The 24,304-nt window shown below is 38.9% G+C and overlaps 1 protein-coding gene across 5 annotated transcripts in view; it reads left to right on the forward strand.

The window, feature by feature from the left end:
- SMYD3 (SET and MYND domain containing 3) overlaps positions 1-24,304 on the forward strand; it is a 713,156-nt gene that overhangs the window by 451,150 nt on the left and 237,702 nt on the right. Inside the window, exon 1 of one of the 5 annotated variants that reach the window (XM_037739818.1) lies at positions 21,288-22,606. The exons of the other annotated variants lie outside the window; for them this stretch is intronic. The gene's annotated coding sequence lies outside the window, so the exon portion shown is untranslated. Of the gene's footprint in view, positions 1-21,287; positions 22,607-24,304 lie in introns of those variants that run through there. 5 annotated transcript variants of the gene reach the window in all.

Genomic DNA, 24,304 nt, shown 5'->3' on the forward strand with positions numbered 1-24,304 from the left:
AAAAGTAGTAGATGAAGCGGAGTTAATCCATGGAGTCATTGACGGCGTATACGTGCATACGTGTGCATACTTATGTGCAGGTGTTGGCATGTATTTCTTTATGTGTAGGTAGGGTCGAGGATAATGAAGTAGTGACAGTGGCCAAAAAAAAAGAGGCCAAAAAATTTCCGAATGTGTTCTGCAAATTGTGTTAGGCCATTCGGACCATTTGATTTTTCATTTATCCCTAAGAGTATATTTAAGTATTTACTAAGAGTAAACACTATTCAGAGCCCCTGGAGATAGCCTTAAAGAAATTAGTAAAAAAATTAATCTCCAGTAAAAAAGATAGCAGAGATTGTGTGGTCAAGGCTTTGTTAAAGGTAAATATAGGGTTTCTAGGGATGGAGGGGGAAGACAAAACAGGGCAGCCATACTAGAATGGGTTCAAGAAGGGTTTGAAGCATATGTTGGGCTTAGTCTTGAAAATTAAGAAGGAGGTAACTTACCAGAAAGGATGGAAAGTGGTTCTATACAAAGGAAACAGTGGAAGTGAATGATTGATGAACACAGCTTTAATTTCCTCTTCGGTGACAGGGGAGAAATATTTTGAATTTAAGACATACGAGGTTCCTGTGTTAGAATCGATTCATTAATAATGCTAAATCCTAGGCTGAGTGCAGTGGCTCACGCCTGTAATCCCAGAACTTTGGGAGGCCAAGGTGGAAGGACCACAAGCTCAAGAGATTGAGACCATCCTGCCCAACATGGTGAAACCTCCTCTCTACTGAAAATACAGAAATTAGCTGGACATGGTGGTGCATGCCTGTAGGCCCAGCTACTCAGGAGACTGAAGCAGGAGAATCGCTTGAACCCTGGGAAGGCGGAGGTTGCAGTGAACTGAGATCGTGCCACTGCACTCCAGCCTCGGCGACAGTGAGATTCCATCTCAAAAATCATCATCATCATCATGTTAAATCCTTACATGTAGATGGATAATTGCGCAATATTCACAAAGGGCAAACCCTTGCCACTGAATGTTGACAGCTCCTTATTGCTTAATTTGCAGTTAGGAATTTTAAGAAATCCTGAGTATGTAGTTCATGAATTACAGTTATATTCTGATACATTCCCATGGATTTTCATCGACAGTTTTTTTCTTGTCATATTAATTTGTTTCTAATCATAGTTTTTCTCCATTCTTAAAATATTTAGTTTATATCTGTGAATCCAGAGAAACATAAGTATTAGTTACCACTGGAGAGTGTTACAAATTGAAATGGTGATCTATATAGAGTTTAGAGGGCAATATTAGCTTTTCTTTCTAGCTATGCATTCCAGAACACACAGATAACTTGAAGCTTTCTGCAGTTAGAAGATTATGGGCATTCAAATCAAATGGACTTGGGGTCCCATCCTCAAAATGTGACATATCAGTCGTAAGACCTTGAACAAATTGGTTAATCTTTTTGAATCCATCATTTTCTCAACTATGAAATGAATGCAGTAAAACCAATTTTGTGGTGGAGAGTGTTAGAAAAACTGTTTCAGAGTACTTCATAAGGGCCCAGGAAATATGCAACTAGCAATTTTTATTGGTAGTTTCATCTAGGAATACAAATTATGATTAAAGGATTTGTATTTAGTCATACCATCTAGATTGTGAGCTCTAGGTATAATTCCGTGAATCCATTAAAAGAGAGGTTATCCCCCTTCTAATTCTCTTCCAGAACCAGAAGTCATTATTTTTCTGATTACCTGCTTTATTTGATCAGCCTGGCTGTGAATGTTTTACTCTCTCTGCCTTAGCATTGCTTACTCTCTATATAAAAATTGCTGAACTTGGCCCACTAGACAGATACAGGGCTTATTGTCTGCATACGTAGCGCCCTGGTGACACTGGGTTACATGCCCAGGCACACTCATATGCAGACTTTCCTTTCACAAAAAAAGTTTACCTTGGGACAAGCTAATAAGAAATTTACTATTAGAAACTTCAGAATGCTGGTATGTAAATTTCAGCATATATAGAATTTTGTCTTTCGATGATTAGTATTGTTTTTATTTTGAAGTCCACTTCGAGGATAGAGAGTGAGAAACAATAAATCATTTCACTCTGTGGGGACTCTAAAGACTTTCTTTCCATCCCCAGGATGGTAGGTACAGCATGTGTTGCTTAAGGATGGGAATGTGTTCTGAGAAATGCATCTTCAGGAAATTTCTTAGTTGTACAGACATCACAGAGTGTACCTAGACAAACCTAGAAGGTATAGCCTGCTATACACCTAGGCTGTGAAGTGTCGCCTCTTGCTCCTGGCTACAAACCTGAACAGCATGTTACTGTACTGGATACTGTAGGCAGTTTTAACACAAGGTTGAGTGTCTGTGTATCCAAACATAGAAATGGAACAGCAGAAATACGGTATTATAATCTTACATGACAACCATTGTTTGTGTGTTCCATCCTTGATTGAAACATCATCATGCAGTGTGTGACTGTATATCTTTTTTATACCAAATAGTTCTTAGAGAATTTATATGTATCAGAGAGATTAAAGAACCCAATCACCTATCTTCCAGTTATTTGCTATTTGTGAGATATTTTACATGGTTTTCAAACAGATGTCTAAGCAGCAGATATTCAGATATGTTAGAATCAGTGAAGTGTAGACCTCAAAATTCTAGGACTTTAAGAACTGATGAACCAATGACTACAGGAGTTTATAGAATTTTATTTATTATTTGAGGTGGAGTCTTGCTTTGTCGCCCAGGCTGCAGTGCAGTGGTGCGATCTCGGCTCACTGCAACCTCTGCCTCTGCCTCCCTGGTTCAAGCAATTCCCCTTCCTCAGCCTCTCGAGTACTGGAATTACAGATGCATGTCACAATGCTGGCCAATTTTTTTGTATTTTTAGTAGAGATGAGGTTTCACAATGTTGGCCAGACTGGTCTTGAACTTCTGACCTCAGGCAGTCTGCACAACTCAGCATCCCAAAGTGCTGGGATTACAGGCGTGAGCCACTGTGCCCCACCAAGTTTTCAGAATATTTTAACACCTCAGCATCTTTTCAAATGAAAGAAGATACAGGAGCTCCATTAGTCATTTTGTAAGGGTAGGCAGATGTTTGTGTAAGGAGAGGGGGAGCCCAGGAGCCTGGTCCTTCTTCCTTAGTTACCTCTCACCCAAGCCTGTTGGACCTGGGGAGGTTCCTGGGGAACAGAGTCCGTAACTACTGGTTTAATATAAGCCCCAGCGGAGGACTTTGACACCCAGAAGGATTTATCCCCATGTGGCTAAACTTAAATTGTTTCTCTGTTTGGTGGCTACATTTTGGGTCAATTTGGCAATTTCCTACAAGAAAGCAGTGTTGAGACGGCAGCATCAGCTTCATTGGGATATTTCTTCTGAGAGAGGTGAGACATTGGGTCAGCACCATTCTGAGCCCAAGGTCGTGTTTTCATAAGAAAAAAGATAAGCGGCAGCACTTCTTGCATTTGTGGTGGTAAAGCACAAGTATTTAATTTACGAATAAGCTGTGATGGTGGGGTGGAAACTTTAATCCTGATCGATTTCCTTTTTAACCCCTCTGGAGCTAAATAAATCCTCTTCCATTTTAATCTTTGTTGTGATTAATATCCTGATTGTATATGTAACACAGGAAACATCCAAAAGAGCCCAACATTAATTGTAAACCACGTGCTAGAATACGGCTGTTTGAAAATGAATGCTCGTTCTCTATCATTACAGGGTCTTGTAAGGTTGACTGAGTAAGTACAGTTTAATACTACCCCAGAGAAATGTCTTACTTACTTCTGTTTCATTACATATCATGTTGGACATTAACTGCAACTTACACTAAGACCACGGTACTAATCAATGCTGAATTAATGTTGTTACTTTTCTAGTGCTTGAAATAAATTTGGGCTCAGCCACTCTTCTTCTCATAACGCTTTTGATCTAGTGGCAAGACATTGAGAACTGTTGGGCCTGGTCTGTGTCTTTGAAATACATTAAAGGTAATTGGCAAAGAGAGAAGTGAACCTGCGACCTTGCCTCCATTACAGCATGACCTAATCAATCGAGAAAACCCCCCTCTGCAGCTTTTCTCTTGATGCTTCTCCTCTCCTTACTACCATGTGACTGATGTTTGTCATCTTGTGTCTCAACTAAACTGTCCCCAATTACTCCTCTTTTAATCCCACATGGTTTAAGTCTTACACATTGGTGCTTAGAATTTATTGAGTCAATTCCTGTAAAGTAAATGGAGACATGAAATTTCAGTTTGTAGTATCAGTTTGAAGAATATAGCAATCTCACACTTCAAAGACTGCTACAGATCATTCATAGATGTTAGACTTCTTACTGAGCTGTGTCTTTCTTATTCCCCAAAGCCTTTGCCACTTTGGTTTTATATGTTGGTTTCAGTAACTATACATTTTCTAATATGCATGTTGTAGACAGTATAATGAAGTGTGGTGGGTGCATATCTCTATATACCTATGTTTACATCTGCATGAACATATAAATAAAATACACATCTGAATGTGTACGTATATGGGATGACGACATATGTGAATAAATTTGTTTTGGCGAGGACAGAGCAACCAACTACAATTTCCAGGATTATTTTTTGTAACTCAGCAAGAGGGGTTTCAAATTTTGATTACACATTGCTGTCTGTATTTTTTAGGATGCAAATCCATGCTGAAACCTCAGGATTGCCACAGTCTGTGTTTTGTTCCTTCACTTATAACTGTGTCTGCCTCTCCATGGTAGGAGAAAATAAAGAAGACAGTTGTGACTTTAAAAATATTAAACTCTGCTAGAGACTTGACTGGCCAAGTTTTGTTTGTTTGTTTGTTCTTTTTCCCATCCTTCCACAGTGTTTTTTTTTTCCTAAAAGTCTTGCCTAGTACATGCAAATAACATGTATTTAAATTGGCAATATTTTACTTTCCTGGTTGCTACTTAAAAAATTTCCATAAAAGATATTTGTTTTTAATTTATAGAATGCAAAAACTGAATTCATTACCAACTAAGGCTAAGAGTCTTTAGACCCTGGAGCATAGACATACAGGAACAGAAGTATGGATATGAAATGGAAATCCTGAGACACCCCCTAATTATAAAAACTAACAGATGCCATCATGTCACTGATGTAGGAAAGATGTTGGAGCCAGGCAAAGCCTGATAAAATTGACAATTCGTGGGATTTTTATATGGCTGTCACCTAGAAAACACTTCTCTAATTTTCTTTTGATAGTATTCATATTTGTGTAGAGAACTGTTTTTTAGTGTCTAGAATTCTGTTGCCTGAGAGTTCCCCAAGGCACCCTTTGCGTAGATACTTCCTGGCTTCCACCAGGATGCTTGCTCCATTTTGTCTCAGCCTTCCATTGAAATTTTTCGTTTGTTTTTTAAGAAAGAGTTTTTGATAATTCTGTCTTAGAAGGATGAGTAGTTATCTCATTAAGACTCTTGGTGGTATCAGCACCACGCTCTTACCGACTGAACTAACCGATCACAAGGTCGAGAGATCGAGACCATCCTGGTCAACATGGTGAAACCCCATCTCTACTGAAACTACAAAAAAAATTAGCTGGGCATGGTGGCGCGTGTCTGTAGTCCCAGCTACTCAGGAGGCTGAGGCAGGAGAATTGCCTGAACTCAGGAGGCGGAGGTTGTAGTGAGCCGAGATCACGCCGTTGCACTCCAGCCTGGGTAACAAGAGCGAAACTCCGTCTCAAAAAAAAAAAAAAAAAAAAAAAAAGAAGACTCTTGGTGGAAGCATGGGCTACCTGACTAGCTTAAGGTATAGTCTTTCTTCTTTGAGTTTCTTGTGGTTGTACAAACTCTATTTTCCCTCTGACACGAAAAGTCGATGTCATAAATTACAGATACATTCCACTATGTAAAATGAGAGATTTTAAAAACTCTGCATGGCAAAACCACTATAAGACGAGTGAAAAACTAAACTGGAAGAAAAATAGTTGCAGCTTGTATCTCAGAGAAAACATAATTTCCCTAATGCCGGGGTTGGCAACTACACCCCAAGGCCCGTATCTGGCCTGCTGCCTATTTTTATGAATCAGGTTTTATTAGAACACAGCCACACTCATTTGTTTGCATATTGCTTGTGGCTGCTTTCACCCTATGGTGGCAGAATTGAATAGCTGCAACAGGGACCTTATGGTCCACAAATCCAACAATATTTACTATCTGGCACTTCACAGAAAAGTTTGCCAACACTTGCTCTGATGAATAATGAGCTGCTACAACTACAGATCAACATGAAAAGACCAACAAACCAGTGGAAAAATAGGCAAGAGATATGTTTGTTAGTGTTTCAGGAGAACAAAGCAATAACAAACAGATTTCTCCCCAAGTGCTTTTTCTCCCCGAATGGGGCAACTTACAGAGGCGAGGGCAGGATTCGGGGGACAAACAAGGAATGGCGGGACCCTTAGAGATCCGCAGGAGCAGGAAGCTATTACTGTCCCTGGGACTGAAGGCAGCTACAGAGAGAAAACGGCATTGCCGGAGCAGGATCATCCAAAGAAGGCTGTGATCGTGGAGGGATGTAGCCACTGTGAGAAATACGTCCTTGAAGCAGTATGGAAATGGGAAAGATCTCTCACCTCCATCTTCTAATCTCCTGGTAGTACCTCCCAGAAGTTATCAGAGGAGGGAGTCCAGGTGACGCTGTCCTCAGGGGTCAGCTTCCAAGGACACAGATGTAAAGCTCCTCAATTCATTCATAACAAGAGCAGTGCAAATGAATACAATACTGAAATTTTTTTAGCCTATCAGATTGGCAAACAGCAGAATGTTAACACCTTGTATTGGCAAGGGTATAGGGAAACAGTTACTATATAGATACAGATATGTATGTATGAAGGCAGTACCTTTCAAAATTATAAATGCATATATCCTTTGATTCAGCAATGACATTTATAGGAATTTATCCCACAGATATTTTAGCTAATACATGAAATGATCTATGTGTAAGATCATTTATTGCAACCTTATTTGTAATAAGAATAGAATGGAGATGACATAAATGTCTATCTGTAGGGAACTGGTTATATAAATTATGCTACATCCATTCAAGGGAATACTATGAAGCCATAAAAAAGAATGAGGAAACTCTTTCTGTCCTCACATGAAATCAACACTAAGTTACGTCATTAAGAGTACAGAGAATTTATCTCAGCTTTGGTTTTCACAACTAAATGATGATAATGAAAAAAACAGTACATAGAAAATAAAATAGGATGTGTAGTATATGTTTATTTGTGTAAAAACATGAAGAATCTATAAAACATTTTCTTGTATATGTATAAAATAAAATTCCAAGAAATGATAAAATTGATGCCTCTGGAGACGGAGGCTGCCAGGGGTTTATGGGGTGGTGGTCATTTTGTTGTATCTTTTGAATACCGATTAAGTTTAAAATCATTTTATGAGCTAGTAAAACAGCTTTCATCTGAAAATAATCTCAAAATTCTAGTCTTTGCTTGTGGCTTTCAATAATTATAAAATAAGGTCTGAAAAGCTGATTGGCAAATCCAGTGTGAAATGATAAGTCTAATGGCTTCAATGAGGAAGCACTATCTCCTCTTCAACCCAGTTTTAACTTTGGCCTGTTGGTGTAAGTCCCAGGTACTGTTTTTTAACTTTTTTTCCATCAATATACTTAAAATCAATAATGCTACGTATTTTTTAAATGCTCTGTCATTTGTACTTTCAGCTAATTGTGACTGCTCTATCTGTTGGTTTGATCTATCAAAACTTTTGAAGATGTGTCATCCCTCCTTTTCACTTAAGACAGATACATGCTTTAGTCGTTCAGAGCTGCATCTTTTGAATATTTGCTTTGATGTGGAGAAAATTGTGGATTATCAACAAGTAAACATTTGGACAATCAGAGGATCAAAATACAAGAACAAATCTGGATTTATAAGTCTGTCTCTTTTATTATTTTTTCTGGGCAAGATTTGCCTGAAGTAGAAAGAATTGAATATGGATGAGCGCATGTTGCAAACTGATTTTCAGCCATAATTGCTTTGCAGCACGAAAGTAGGCAAAGAAAGTAGATTGGGAATATAGGCAATCAGAGATAAGATTCTTACACCTGCCAGATACCATGTGTAGCACACAGGCATCCACAGAGAAATTGAAATACTACTATCCTGTGACGAGAGGTTCCAATTACAGTGATTCGGATACACCTGTCTGCCAGTAGCTCACCTTGTGAAGCCACAGTCCCATCCTGCTGTTGGAGTCAGTGAGTGTCACAGCAGTCATCCTAGGAACTGTGCTGTGGGACTGTGACCCTCCTTCCTTTTCGTTGACTTCCGCTCAGAAACAGCAGCTTACAGGGAGCACTCCTAGCTGAAAGGCTTGTAACAAGATGGCATTTATATCATAAATGCCATTCTGAAAGCATACGTTCTTCAAATACATGGCTGTGGAATGGGGCTTTGATATAGCAAATTGCCAGGTTTTGATTGCTGAAACTGATATGTTTACTAAATTAATTTTGGCATGAAAAAGATCTTGACAGTATGTGGATCCTTTCGGGCCTTAACTTAGAACTGAGTTTAAACAGGGCCACCCGGGTAATTATGTATCCTGAGGCAGTGATCTGGAAGGGCAGGGTGGGGGTGGGAGGCTGGGGAGGTGTTTGCTCTGCCACAGACTTTGCTCCTAATTTTATTTTTTGAGGCCAGAACAGTATGATGCTTCTCATTATGTGCCTTTATTGGGGGAGGGAGGTGTCTGTGTGTCTGTATTTTCTCTTCCCTCACTTATAAAGTAATCAGGAGCTTCATACAACAGAATTTGGGCAGCAGGGGATAGAGAACTCTGGGAAAGGTGGGATTGCATTGTAGCATTGGCAAGGTACTAAGGATTGCCACAGTCTTTCAGAAGGCCAAGGTCATGTGTCTGCCAACAGTTCTTCACACAGTTTGACAGTGCTGTGCAGAGCCAGCATCCCCGCTTCCCTCATTTGCCTCCAGCCATGCTCCCTTCCCCCTCTTCTGCAGATTTTTTGCACTGATGGTCTGTTCTCCACTTGTTCCCTGAGTTCATATATGAGACTTTTCTTGTCTTAACTAGATGTGAACTCTTGAACACATGAAACCAGGCTTTATTCTTTTCCTTTTCTTTTTTCATTGTCTGTAAAAGAGCATGTCAATTAATTTTTGGCCTTGATTCATCTCTTTTGACTGTGACTCTTAACCAATTGGATCATAATCCCCTACAACCTGCTCTGCTAGGCACATTTTTGTTGGAAGAAATTAGTTGGTATCTGAGTTGTACAGTTTTGCTTTAGGAATGTGGATGAATGTTATTTAGTGTGAAATAATACTTCCACAAAGTTCAGATTCATGGGGAAAAAAAGACAATGTACCAAAAAGTGTGTGTATTATAATCAGACCCTTTTCGTGGAGCTGTGTTTTCATTTGATCCACAAATAAAAATGTAAGACACATTCTGTTTATGTGCAACTTAGAGGAAAGAAATGAACATTTAATGAGCTTCTCTTATTGCCAAGAACTGTCTGTGCTAGGCAATTCTTCATATATGTAATAATTTTAAAATTATTTTTCAATTCCATATATTTAATCTTGGCAATAATATTCTGAAATGATTACTTTTAATTTAAACCTTTTGGTTTTGAGATAATTATAGATTTATATGCAGTTGTAAGATATAATACAGAGAGAACTTTGTAACCTTTATCTAGTTTCTTCAGATGGCAACATCTTGCAAAACTATGAAACTATCACACTTAAAAAAATTTTTAAATTTATTTTGTAATTAATTTTTTTGAGGCAGAGTCTTGCTCTGTTGCCCAGGCTGGCGTTCAATAGTGCAATCTCAGTTTACTGCAACCTCCACCTCCTAGGTTCAAGCAGTTCTCTTCCCTCAGCCTCCCTAGTAGCTGGGATTACAGGCACTTGCCACCACACCCAGCTAATTTTTGTATTTTTAGTAGAGACAGGGTTTTGCCACTGTTTGCCAGGCTGATCTTGAACTACTGACCTCAAGTGATCTGCCTCCCTTCGCCTCTCAAAGTGCTGGGATGAGCCGGATGCAGTGGCTCACGCCTGTAATCCCAGCACTTTGGGAGGCCGAGGCAGGCGGATCACGAGGTCGAGAGATCGAGACCATCCTGGCCAACATGGTGAAACCCTGTTTCTACTAAAAAAAAAATACAAAAATGAGCTGGGCATGGTGGTGCGCACCTGTAGTCCCAGCTACTTGGGAGGCTGAGGCAGGAGAATTGCTTGAACCCAGGAGGCAGAGATTGCAGTGAGCTGAGATCACGCCACTGTACTCCCGCCTGGCAACAGAGCGAGACTCTGTCTCAAAAAAAAAAGAAAAAAAAAAGTGCTGGGATTATAGGCGTGAGCCACCACACCCAGTCAGAACATTAACATTTTGATATGGTCCAGAAACAGGGCATTTCCATCACCACAAGAATTCCTTGTGCTGCCCTTTTATAGATACATTCACTTTCCTTACATCCCAACCTCTCTCTAACCAGTATAGCCACTAATCTATACTCCATTTCTATACTTTTGCCATTTCAAGAAAGTTATATAAATAGAAAATGCAGTGTGTAACCTTCTGCGATTTTTTCAGTTCTGACTCTGGAGATTTATCCAGGCTGTTGCCTTTATCCCTAGTTAGTTTACTTTGGATTGCCAAGTAGTATTCCGTGATATGAATCGACTGCAGTTTAACCTTTCACCCTTTGAAGGACATCTGTGTTGCTTCCCATTTTTTGTTATTATAAATAAAGCTGCTGTAAACATTTATGAACAGTTTTATGGGAACATACATTTTTCTTGTCTTTGGGATAAATGCTCAGGAATGCAAAGTGCTCGGTTGTAAGGTAATTGCATATTTAGCATGTTTAGCATGCAACTTGGAGCCATCCCTAAAGGATACATGATTATCATTCTTATGTATATTATACACATTTGAGGAAATTAAAGCCCAGAGTAGTTAGTTCACATGCCCAAAATTACATAGTCAGGTAGTAGAGCTAGTACTTGAACCCGTGTCCACCTGAACTCTCCAAATCGTCATCTTTTCCAATCAGGACTTAGCTAAAGTGTATAACCTTTTACACGTAGCAACGTTTAGAATGGAAAACTGAGGGTTCTGTTTTCCCCTGACCTTGAATCACTAAAAAGGAGAAGATGATTTCATAGTCATATATTGTATACGATTTTTTTCCCTCAAAAGAGCAGAAAGCAAATATGAGTGCAGAAGACACCACCGTTTATGGTAGATATGATGAAATTAGGATTCCTAGCATTTGAATGTAAAGGAATTGAGCTTTATGATCCCATCTTTGATGAGCGGTTGAGGGGCTGGAACTGGTTGCCCGCTGAATCGAGGGCAGATCCAGGACTCAGATGTGAGCTCTCTTCCCATTTTGTCTGGTTGCCATTTCTCCTTCAGCTTGGATGGCCTGCAGTGTTAGGGCAGGCAACTCATGGATGGCAATCCTCAGAAATACAGTTACTGTCAATTACGGGTGTGTTAGTGGCAAATATGTGAGTGGAGGAGGCGGGGAGAGAGAGATTTCTGTGCTGGGTGATCCGATCATGAAGACACTGAAACTCTAATGCCGCTTATGGTTATTAGATGCACCGTGGGGAATTGCAGCCCCTTCCTGTAGTCTAAAGGGTTATTTCTGGGTGACATTTTGACAGGAAGATGTCTTGTGGGAAAAGAGTGCTAACTCAATGTGCCTGACCAGTAGTTAATTATTAATACTTCATGCCTGAAAGTAAAATGATGTTACTTGTATGTCTTTTATGGAGTTATTGGTATTTTCTTTATTCTTCTTTTTGATAAAAAGGAGGAGGTTTTATTCAGCCATTTGAGAAAATTACAGCCACAAAATTGCACATAGCTGTAAGGGTGTAAGGGTCTTTTCAACGTAACTTTAGAGTCTGTGTGATTTATGCTGCTGCAAGAAATGTCCCATCTGTTTCAGAAATTTAAACAAAGGCAGGGTGCTTATCACTCTGCTTTCTACAGCCTAAATATTGTTTCTGAACTAAAATGGCTGATTTCAATTTAGTTGTTGCAGACTACAATAAAGCTAGAATGAAACCAACCTGATTTTATCGTCATAGCAGTAAAACCTTTTGAAATTAGCTTGTTGCATAACTTCTTTTTCATCTGAAAAATTTTTATTTCCAGGGATCGATGTTACTTCTATTGTAATAATGGATTTGGCCAGTTTATACTTACTGGTATGTATAAACCAGTAAGTATATCTGAACTCAATATTTAATGTATAATTAATATATAAATAAGATTCCAGAAATTGGTCTGAATAAGCCCATAATCCCTCTTTGCTTGACAACTGGTTTGCTAACCAAGATCGTTTAGTATAATTTATTATAATGATTATCATATCAATGGTCCATTCTTTATATGATTTCCTATGAAAACCCTATGTAATAGCATCATGAAACATTGCTAGAAACAGATAGATAAAAGGTCTAGCCTACAGCCCTCATTTTATGTAAAAGCAAGTTCCCTACCTGGCAGGTGATTCCATATTAAGTCTGGGAATAAGAAACTTATAATGTATCAGTGGTTTTTCAAGCAATGTTTTGGGGAAGCAGCCCTGTCCTCATCCAATAAGCACAGGCATGCTCATGCACCCCGCTAAGCACATACACAGGTCTAGCCTTGCTTTTGTGAGATCACTGTTATTGGGAGATTCCATCATGCTCATGCACCCCACTAAGCACATACACAGGTCTAGCCTTGCTTTCGTGAGATCACTATTATTGGGGGATTCCATTTTGGGATTTATGTAACATTGTGTGATGTAAGTGTTCCACTGCAAAAAAAAAAAAAAAAAAGTTTGAAAACTATAGTCAAGATGGTTAATAAGGCTTCTTAGGGCTCTGACATCAATGATACATAGTAAATAACATCATTTGTATGCAGGTATGTGTTTATGATCTTCTGTGTGACAGGTGTGACAATGGTGGAACTCTTTTTTTTTTCCTTTCATTTTTAGTTGATGCATAGTAATTTTGCATATTTATGGGATGCAGAGTGATATTTTGATATGTGTATATAATGTGTGGTGATCAAATCAGGGTGATTACTATATCCATCACCTCAAAAATGTATCATTTGTGTTGGGAACATTAAAAATTCTCCTCTAGCTTTTTGAAAAATGTAATATAGTTCATCATATTCACTGTACAATGCTGCAGAACACACACACTCATTTCTCTCTATGTAACTGTAATTTTGTATCCATCAAACAACCTCCCTCCCATTCCTCCACTTCCCAGCCTTCAATACCCACAAGTTCTGCTTTGATGAGCACACAAAAAAATCTTTTTTGCTCCCACATAATAGCCAGAACATGTGATACTTGTTTTTCTGTACTTGATATATTTCACTTAACATAATGTCCTTCAGGCTCATACCTGTTGCTGCAAATGACAGGATTCCATTCTTTTCTATGGCTGAATGGTATTCCATCGTGTCTATATACTACGTTTTCCTTTACCCATTAATACTTCATGCCTGAAAGTAGAGTGGTGTTACTCATATGTCGAACATTTTTTTCATATGTTTGCTGGCCACTTGTGTATTTTCTTTTGAGACATTTCTATTCATATCCTTTGCCCACTTTTTAATTGGATTATATTTTGGATATTCCTTGCTGAACACATAATTAGCAACTGTTTTCTTCTACAGCTTGTCTCTTCAGTCTCTTTATGGTTTGCTGTACAGAAGGCTTTTAGTTTAAAAAGTGCCATTTGTCTATTTGCGTTGGCTGTACTTTTGAAATCTTAGCCATAAAATATTTGCCTAGACTAGTGTCCTGAGTTTTCTTCTACTGGTTTTATAGTTTTGGGTCTTAGGTTCAAATCTTTAATTCATTTTGAGTTTATTTTTGTATACAGTGGCAATGGTCTCCTTTCATTCCTCTGCTTTGGATATGGAATCTTCCCAACAGCATTTATTGAACAGGGTGTCTTTTCCTCAGTGTGTTTTCTTGACACATTTCACAATTGGTTGGCTGTAAATACGTTAATTTATTTCTAGGTTCTTTATTCTGCGCTAATGGTCTGTGTGTGTGTTTTTATACTGGTACCACGTGGTTTTGGTTACTATAGCTTTGTAGCATATTTTGAAGTCATGTTGTGTGATACTTCCAGCTTTGTTATTTTTGCCCATTATCGCTTTGGCTATTCAGGGTCTTGTGTGGTTCCAAAGAAATTTTAGGATTTAAGAAAATATTTCTCTGAAAAGTGTGATTTGGTATATCGACAGGTATTACATTAAATCTGTAGATTGCTTTGGGTAGCAAGGTCATCTTAACAATATGACTTCTTCCAGTTTATGAGGATGGGACAGCTCCATTTGTATTCTCTTCAATTTCTACCATCAGTTTTTCATAGATGTCCTTCTAGAGGTCTCTCTCCTCCTTCGTTAAATTTATTCTTAGGTATTTTATTTATGTTTTTGTAGCTGTTGTAAGTGGAATTGCTTTTTTAATTTCTTTTTTTGCTACTTCATTATTGGTGTATAGTTTTGTATATTGATTTTGTATCTTGCAACCCTACTGAATTCATTTATCAGTTCAAAGAGTTTTTTGGTGGAGTCTTTAGGTTTTTCTGCGTATAGGATCATGTCATTCACAAAGAGGGACGTTTGACTTCCTTTTTTCCAATTTGGATACCCTCTATTTCTTTCTCTTGCCTGATTGTTCTGGGTAGGACTTCCAGTACTCATTATTGTTTTTTTTTCAGGTTTTCTCTTTCTTCCTAATTCAATTTTGGTAGGTTGTATAGGTCCAGGAATTTATTTCCTTGAGGTTTTCCAGTTTGTCAGCATATTGTTGTTCATGACAGTCTCTAATGAGCCTTTGTATTTCTGTGGTATCAGTTGTAATGTTTTTCATTTCTGATTACTTTCTTCGCTGAAGACTTGAACCCCTCAAAGTCATCCATGAGGATTGGAATCAACCTTCTAAACTCTTGTTAATGCTGATATTTTGATCTCCTTCCATGAAGCATGGGTGTTTCTAATGGTATCTGGAATAGTAAATCCTTTCCAGAAGGTTTTCAATTTACTGTCCCAGATCCATCAGAAGAATCAGTATCTATGGCAGCTATAGCCTTACAAAATGTATTTCTTAAATAATCATACTCCTTGATCCATGGGCTGCAGAATGGATTTTGTGTTAGTAGGCAAGAAAACATCATTCATCTTCTTGTACATCTCCATGAGAGCTCTTGGATGAGTAGTTGCGTTGTCAAAGAAATATTTTTTCTGAGCAGTAGGTGACAAGAGTGGACTTCAAATATTCCCTAAACTATGCTTATAAATAGATATGCTGTCATTCAGGCTTTGTTATTACATTGATAGAGCATGGGCAGTACAGATTTACCACAGTTCTTGAGGGCTGTGGGATTTTTTGAATGGTAAATGAATATTTGCTTCAACTTAAAGTCACCAGTTGGCATTAGCCCCTAACAAGAGAATCATTCTGTCTTTTGAAGTTTTAAAGCCAAGCATTGACTTCTCCTCTCTAGTTATGAAAGTCTTAGATGGTATATCATTCCAATATAAGGCGGTTTCATCTACATTGAAAGTCTGTTTGTTTCATTTTTTGATACTTTAACTTCTGGGGTACATATGCATAAAATGCAGGATTGTTACATAGGTATACACGTGCCATGGTGATTTGCTTCACCCATCAACCCATCATCTACATTAGATATTTCTCCTGATGCTATCCCTCCCCTCGCCCCCCATCCCCTGACAGGCTCCAGTGTGTGATGTTCCCCTCCCTATGTCCATGAGTTCTTGTTGTTCAACTCCCACCCATAAGTGAGAACATGTGGTGTTTGGTTTTACTGTTCTTGTGTCAGTTTGCTGAGAATGGTGGTTTCCAGCTTCATCCATGTCCCTGCAAAGGATGTGAACTCATACTTTTTTGTGACTACATAGTATTCCATGGTGTATATGTGCCACATTCTCTATATCCAGTCTATCATTGATAGGCATTTGGGTTGGTTTTTTAGTGTCATCACTCTCATCAATCATCTTAGCTAGATCTTCTTGTTAACTTGCTGCAACTTCACTGTGTAGTTTTATGTTACAAAGACGGCTTCCTTCCTTAAACCTCATGAACCAAACTCTGCTGGTTTCCTTGTTTTCTTCTGTAGTTTTCTCACCTCTCTCAGCCTACATAGGATTGAAGCAAGTTAGGGCTTTCCTCTGGATTAGGCTTTGGCTCAAGGGAATGTTTGTAGCTCGTTTGATCTTCTGTCCAGATCACTAAAACCTTCTCCATATCAGCAATAGGCTGTCTCACTTTCTTATTATTTGTGTGTTCACTGGAGTAGCACTTTTAATTTCCCTCAATAACTTTTCTTTTGCATTCACAACTTGGCTGTTTTGTGCAAGATGCCTGTCTTTGAACTGATCTTGATTTTCAACATGCCTTCCTTACTGAGGCTAAATTTCTAGCTTTTGAATCACAATGAGAGACCTGCAGCTCTTTCTTTCATGTGAACATTTAGAAGCCACTGTCAGGTTACTAATTGGACTAATTTCAGTATTACTAGTCTCAGGATATGTAGGCCTGAGGAGAGGGAGAGAGATGGGAATGAAATTGGTGAAGCTGTCAGAATGCATGCATTTATTGATGAAGTTAACTGTCTTATGTGGGCACCATTTGTGGTGCCCCAAAACACTTACAGTAGTAATGTCAGAGAACACTGATAACCATAACAGACAGAACAGTGAAAAGCTTGAAATATTGTGGGAATTATGTGACAATAGACACATGAAGTGAATGCATGCTATTAGACAAATGGTGCTAATAGACCCGCTTGACAGAGGACTGCCACACACCTTCAATTTGTAATAAACACAAGATCTGTGAAGCACAGCACACTGAAGCTCAATGTATACAGTGAGGTGTGCTGATAATTTTGTTTAGTTGAGTGTGTCTTTCAAGGATATGTGATTAAACTCTGTAATTACATACAAGTTGCTGATATAAATGAGTATTTGATCTAAGACTTCTTTATGGTCTCTTCTGCAAGATGTAGGGAAGGTCAGAAGAAGGACTGTGCTTTTTTGCAGAAAGAGAAACTTGTTTTCTGGTATGGGTTTTTCTTTTTCTTTTCTTTCTTTCTTTTTTTTAGATGAAGTCTTACTCTGTCGCCTGGGCTGGAGTGCAGTGGCATGATCTCAGCTCACTGCCACCTCTGCGTCCCAGGTTCAAGTGATTCTCCTGCCTCAACCTCCCAAGTAGCTGGGACTACAGGCGCCCGCCACCATGTCTGGCTAATTTTGTATTTTTAGTGGTGACAGTGTTTTACCATGTTGGCCAGGCTGATCTTAAACTGCTGACCTCAGGTGATCTGACTGCCTCGGCCTCCCAAAGTGCTGGGGTTACAGGTGTGAGCCACTGCACTAGGCCAGATTTTTCTTCAGAACACTTGGGACTCACCTGTAGTTCCTTGGGTCAATGAAAATTCTGTTGCTTCCTCTCAGTAACATCACTGTATCTGTATCTCTATTCAGCTTAATCATACGTCCACTCAGATGACACAAGGGAGGAATCACACTCACTTCCTTCATCATGACGGTACATTGCTAAGCTTATGGCTGGAGTTTCTGTCTCTGCGAGACACCAAGTCCTGGGAATTTCTGTCTGTGCTTTCTTTGTGGTGGGTGTAGGACAGCCTGGTATGTAGGACACACCTTTTTCTGAGCTATGAGTGTTCTGACCTAACACCATTCTCTTCAGGATCCAATTAAGGAATTCCAGAAAATGACCATCGCAGTAGTTACCTCCTTTCTGTTTTTAGAGGGATGTGAGATGTCTTTGTGTTTGGTGCACATTGGCACGGAGGGTACAGCTCTTTTTCTGATGGTGCTGTCATGTTCAGGGCAGTCTGTTTCTTTTCTTCTGAATCAGATTTGCAGTAACTTCCTTTCTAGATGCTGTCAACCAATATACTTTAACCTTTTGTTATTAAGGCAGAATGAGGTTCTTCTTTTTTGGGAAACAGATAAAATGTTTGCTGTCTTGTACGTCTGTGACTGTGTCCTGGAATATTTTGTAGTTTCTTCCATATGATATTGCAGAAAGCAGAATCTGATGCAGTATTAAAAAATACTGGACTATGATATAAGCAACATGATTCTCATCTCAATTTGACCTGTAGGTTACCTGCCCAGGACATTTACTGTAAATTCAGTGATGTCTGTAGTTCCTCATTTACCCTCCCACCTGATAGTGATAGCCATATAATAATTTTGAAGGAATTAACTGTCTTTATTCTTTGTTTTTTTTAGAACCAAATGGTCAGTATTTGCCATCCACAGAAGTCTCTCTGAAATAGTAGCTAGCAATTACTAGGTATGTACTAAGTACCAGGTAATATTTTCAGCAACACACACACACACACACACACACACACACACACACACATATACTCTCACACACTCCCCCCACCCACACTCACACAATCACATACGCACACACACTCATACATACTTTCAGCGACACACACTCACACTCTCACACACACTCAACACACACACACACTCACACACTCCCCCCACCCACACTCACACAATCACATACGCACACACACTCATACACACTTTCAGTGACACACACTCACACTCTCTCACACACACACACACACACACTCTCTCACACACTCCCCCCACCCACACTCACACAATTACATACGCACACACACTCATACACACTTTCAGTGACACACACTCACTCTCTCTCACACACACACACACTCACACACACACACACACACATTTTCTGCTTTTGTAATAATCCTATGCAGTGGGTTCTGAGGTTAAGTGACCCACCAAAGATAAATAGCTAGAAATTGGAAACAGGATTTGAACTCAGGCCCTGTAGCTCCAAAGTGTGCCATCTTTTTGCTGTATGTCCCTCTCTTTGTCTTGAAGTTGAAAGCCATGGCTTTGTTTTTCTAGTGAATAGAACTCCCAGAGTGAAACAATTGATTCTCAGCAGCATCCTCTTTTTTTTTCTTGACAATCCTAAAATAGTAATGATTTTGGAAAATGGGAAAGAACAACTCTTTTCTAGTGAAAATGTGGGTGGGGAGACGGGGAATGATTCAGGCAGCTTCATGTGGTCGTTTTCAGACATGTAATATCCTCTGTCATATCTTTGAATTCTATAATCCAGTAACGACAGATTTAATTCATCTGCTCGAGCTAGCTCTGTGATCTGATCCTTGTTTTCTGATTGCTCATTTAAAGGACCACGGCTATGCGCAGGCAGCCATTCCAGCGCAGCTCTCCACCAGTGCCCTCAGCACAGCGTTTGTTCAGACTCTTCTCACTGATTAGCAAGAGTTTGCTTTTTAAGTAGATGCTGCTTGAATTCCCAGCACTTGTGTCTTTTCGCTGTTCTCATTCACCATGGATACTGAAGCCAGGACAATTACACAGTGACTTGGAGAGGAACAGAAACCTGCCTGTGTCCTAATGGAGAGGCACAACTGGGTGGGGAGTCTAGAGAATATGTTGGTAGAGAAGTTTAGCGGCATCCTTTATTGAAGCTTAAAAATTGTACATTCTAACAAGTGATCGCACCCTTTCTAAATTGCATTCTACTATCTTGATGTGAAAAGGGGAAATAGAGAATTCTTCACAGAATTAAAATTTAGATAAGAAAATCTAGAGTTAAGGTTATTTTTGCTATTTACTGTTGTGACCCTGGCACTGTGGAAAGTGCAGAAGTGAAAGCCTTCTGCTCCCTAGCCACTCCTAATATTTCAAGGGGATTTCTCGTGACAGTTTGGTGTGTATTCCAGAATATTTTCCGTGTGTACCCACACACATATGTGCACATGCAGAGTTACATTAGTTATACCCACTACGATTTGCTGGTAACATTTTCTTACTCAACAATCACTCAGGTCCTCTTTCTACGCTAGTAGATATAGTTCTATCTTTTTTTAATGTCCATATACATAGCATAATAATAATGTAATAATAATTGCTAACAATTATTGAGCTCTCATGTGTCAGGTGTTTTACTAATAAACTCTATATCCAGATGAGGAAACCAAGATTTATAGAGTTTACGTAAGTTGCCCCAGGTCACACAGTACGTGGCAAAGTCAGGATTTAAACCAAGGCTGTGTGGCTGCAGAACCCATGTTCTTAACTCCTTCACTGTGCACTGTGATTCTCATACTCGATCTCCTATTGATAGACACTGACCTCTCCTTTTCTACTGTAACCAATATTTTTGTAATGAATATATTTGTATACAGATGCTTGAGAAAGTATTTCTCTCTGATATGTGCATTTTAGTGTTTGAGAACAAACCTGATTTTGAAAACAATTTTTGCCCATATTGACTTGTGCAGAGGTGACAGCCTATCTGTAGAGGGACTAATGTCTTAAGTGCAGCAATGCATCTTCTTGATAATGATCATGAATTTCAGTTCTCTTGTCATTTGACTAGACTTTTATTTAACAAAGGACCCACCGTCTGTGGCTGTGCTCAGCAGTGCTTACAATTAGTTGCTGTAGATGTTCATGTTTCCAGCTATCAGTGTCCCTTAAAACCTAGGCGAGGAAACCCTGATTATGTAACAGTTTTAAGTGCTGTGCCCCTCAGGTGTCAAACCTTCCAAGAGGCCACAGACAGAATGTGGAAGCCACAGAGCACTCACAAAGTGAGGTGCTGATACCCTGTGCTCAATATCACATCCAAATGCACAGTTTCGTTTTTCCCTCTTTCCATTTTCCATTTGAATGGGTTTTGATTTGCTGAAAAATGAACAAAAATATGCAAACAAAAAGCTTGATGTGTAAAATTTTTGCCTGTATTGCTGAGAAAGCAATAGAATTGAATTGAGAGAGCATTTCATCAATGGAGTGATAATTACATCAGGGTAGGTAGAGGCTGATCAATAATATAATGACGAATAAATAAATATTCTACCTTCTAAGAAGAATTTCCTGGACCTCTTTCTTTCCACAAACCTATAGGACCAGTCTTTACACTAGACCGGGTGGCCAGCTGGGCAGGCAAGTATCTCTGTAGTTGTACAAACCCAAGTCCATGGACGCTGGGCCTCCTGTGAGGCCACTTCATCACCTCCCATCACGTGACCACAGACAGTTCTGTGTCAGAGGCTCTCTGAGATAGTGTAGGTGATCAGGAATCAGAATTTACCATCTATTCCACAGAAAGATTAAGTCCCTCTCTAGGGTAGAGTTATATATTGTACTGAAACAAAAAGACATAGTAGAATTCTGTACCCATGTCACAAGGCGTCAAAGCTCCTCTGTCTTCCCTGAACTTTGCTGTTTGGTAGCAGCAAGGGCAGTAGAAGAGGAACTGTTGATCTTCACCTAAGGTGAAGAAAGGAGCTTCTGTCAGAGATTGAGAGATGTACTTAATGTTTTCTTTTTCTCCCATAAATTGGTGACTACCTTGCAGTTGTCATATGTTTCTGCTGTTGGTGTTGAGAATAATTAACCATTACCTTTACAAAGCAAATTATATTCTCTTCAGTATCTATTTTTACAATAAAATGTGCTGTTTACCTAGACAAACCTCTAAGCATTTGCATTGGGAGCTGTATGAACATCCTCCCAGTACATACTCATGCAGATAGGCCTTAAGAAAAGCTGTAGGTTTGATGCTATAATGAATGATGAGTTTCAGATTCAGTCAGAGAGGCAGAAACGTGGGTAAGACTGTGAGTTTTACAATCAGGCTTTCTAATTTCAATTCTGGTTCTAACCTAGAAAAAATTATTCACACTCCTGGGCTTCAGTTTTCTTCTCTGTAAAATGAGACTGATAATTATGATGAGCATCTACTAGCTTGTCATAGAATTATGTGAGCTTACACCAATAGAGCATTTAGAATAGTATCTGGCACAGAATAAGTGCTCAGTTCAATAAGTGTTAGCTACTGTTGTCATTATTGTTATGATTTCATAATAATTATTTTGCTATTCTAACAGGCCCCTTTCTTATAATGAGTCAGGACCGAAACTAAGGCATTTGAAATGGAGATGTCAAAGTCTTGAATACCAAGTTATGTTTGATGTTTGTTGGAAAGGAAGCATAATTTACAGACTTTGTAGGCTTTTGAAACCTAAGTGGTTAAGAAGAATTCTCTTCATTATGTAAGTTCCCTTAGTTCATTAGGAAATCAAGACTGCAAGAATCCTCCTGAACGTTTTTAGCAATTTCTCATGGAAAAATCACAGGTGTGGAGAATACCGTTTTATTTATGCAACTTTTTAAAAGGTATTGTGCTGAAGAAAAGGAAGTCAGTGTAGATTTTGCTTGGCTGTTAGCCCCTAGATAAGTTTTATTGGATTCAGCAGTATGCTGTGCTCTTGTGCAATGGTGGCAGAAAGTAGATGTCAATTCTGTCAGTGGGATAGGATTATGATCAGATGGTCACCATAAGACCCTACTTCGATTGGGTAGAGGAGACTGTGAAATCCCTTGCTTCTAAGAATTGAGTACTTGTGAAAATGATAGTAAACTCATCTGGCAGGTCAGTAACAAGTCTATAACCAAGAAGATGTATATTGTGTTTGTGAAGAGAAAAATGCTTTAAAATCTCCTTTCTTTCCAATCTATCTTATATACCTTGTTAAATTTCTTCATGTCCTGCTGCTATATATGTATTTTCTTTCAAAGGCCTGAATTCCAAGAAAGCAACAATTCTATTTTTAATACTGTTCTTTATTTTTAAAAATATGTATTTTATATGCGTACATTTATATATATATATATTTATATTTAGTACCTTGGTACAGGCCTTACAGGATTTGAAAAAATTTAATGATTAATTGCATTTTTCTTTCATTGGCATTTAAGGTAGTACAGATGCACTTTAGATAATCTAGATATGAATTCTTGACAACATGAGAAACACACATTTAAAACTTTATGGTTCAGGTGAGTCTCTTTATGCCAAGAACACAGCTAAGATAATTTTTAGTGGAAATAAAAAAGGGCTTTTTTGGTTGGTCTTTTTGACAATGCTTTGGAATTCTAAAAGGTTCTATGGCCAATATTTGTAACTCTGACCTAGGATTTAGAGAATGTCATTTCCTACATTAAAAATATTTCTCTTTCAGCCTTTCTTTTCTAATATCTTGTTTTGGAAGAAATCAAAAGAAGAGCTATCAGGCAGTTTAGAGACTCCAGAGCAGGGTTTGGCACTGTTGACGTTTGGGCTGGATAACCTTTTGTTGTGGGGACTGTCTTTTGCATTGCAGCATGTGTAGCAGTGTCTGAGGCCGCCACCTACTAGGTGCTAGTCATACCCCAGTCCTCAGAATCCCAGATGTCTCCAACCATTGCCAGACTTTGCGGGGGGAGGAGCAAAATCACCCCTGATTAAGAATCACTGGAGTAGAGAATAATAGAAAAATTCAGGAATGCAAAAAGCTCAGAAAAAGTAGGGCTCAGAGGAAATAGAAATGTAGCAAGGGATTCAGGCTTTCCAAATCAACAAAATAAAATTTTCTGTTTAGAAAAAAAGAAGTGAAGAACCAAAGAAGATAACAAGATCTTGGAGCCGGACAGGAGAGGGCAACAGAGACATGGCTTGTTGTTTTGGAAAGGGGAGAAACAGGAATAAAACTCCGTTCATTAGAGATATTGGTGTGAACTCTGGGTATTCAACAGAGAGAAAAGGCTGTGTACAAATAAACATAGATGCAAATCTTTGTGTAAGTGTATTCCATACACATCTGTTTCCTAGTTCTGTCCACTGAGAGAGCCTGGGAAGAGTAACACCTAGTGCACACCTAGTCCTAGACTGTGGTTTCTAAATACTGTTCTCTACTTAAAAGTGCCCTTTGGAAGAATGACTGATTCCAGGGCTGGAACAAAGAAAAGTAGAAGATGAGCCTGGGATACCTTCTTGTTTCATAAGGTAAAGAAATGCTCAAAGACAAGGAGATAGCAAAAGGACATATAAGTCAGCTTGAAGAGGCCCCTGCTAGCCAAATGCGTGGCAATTTGAGCATCAAAATAATGATAGTAATAGGTTATAACTCACTGAATAACATAGGAATTTGTGAGTTCATATTGACCTGAATAAATCAGTGCTTAAAGTCTTAAGTTTGATACTTAAGTCCGAAGCATGTGAACATAGTCTCAGAGTAACTATCCCCACTCCCAAATTTATGCAAATTACAAAGGGAAAATGAGAAACTTCACAGTGGAGAAGTCTGGCAGG

Source organism: Cebus imitator, unplaced genomic scaffold (genome assembly GCF_001604975.1).
Source record: "Cebus imitator isolate Cc_AM_T3 unplaced genomic scaffold, Cebus_imitator-1.0 Scaffold75, whole genome shotgun sequence".
Lineage (NCBI taxonomy): Eukaryota > Metazoa > Chordata > Mammalia > Primates > Cebidae > Cebus > Cebus imitator.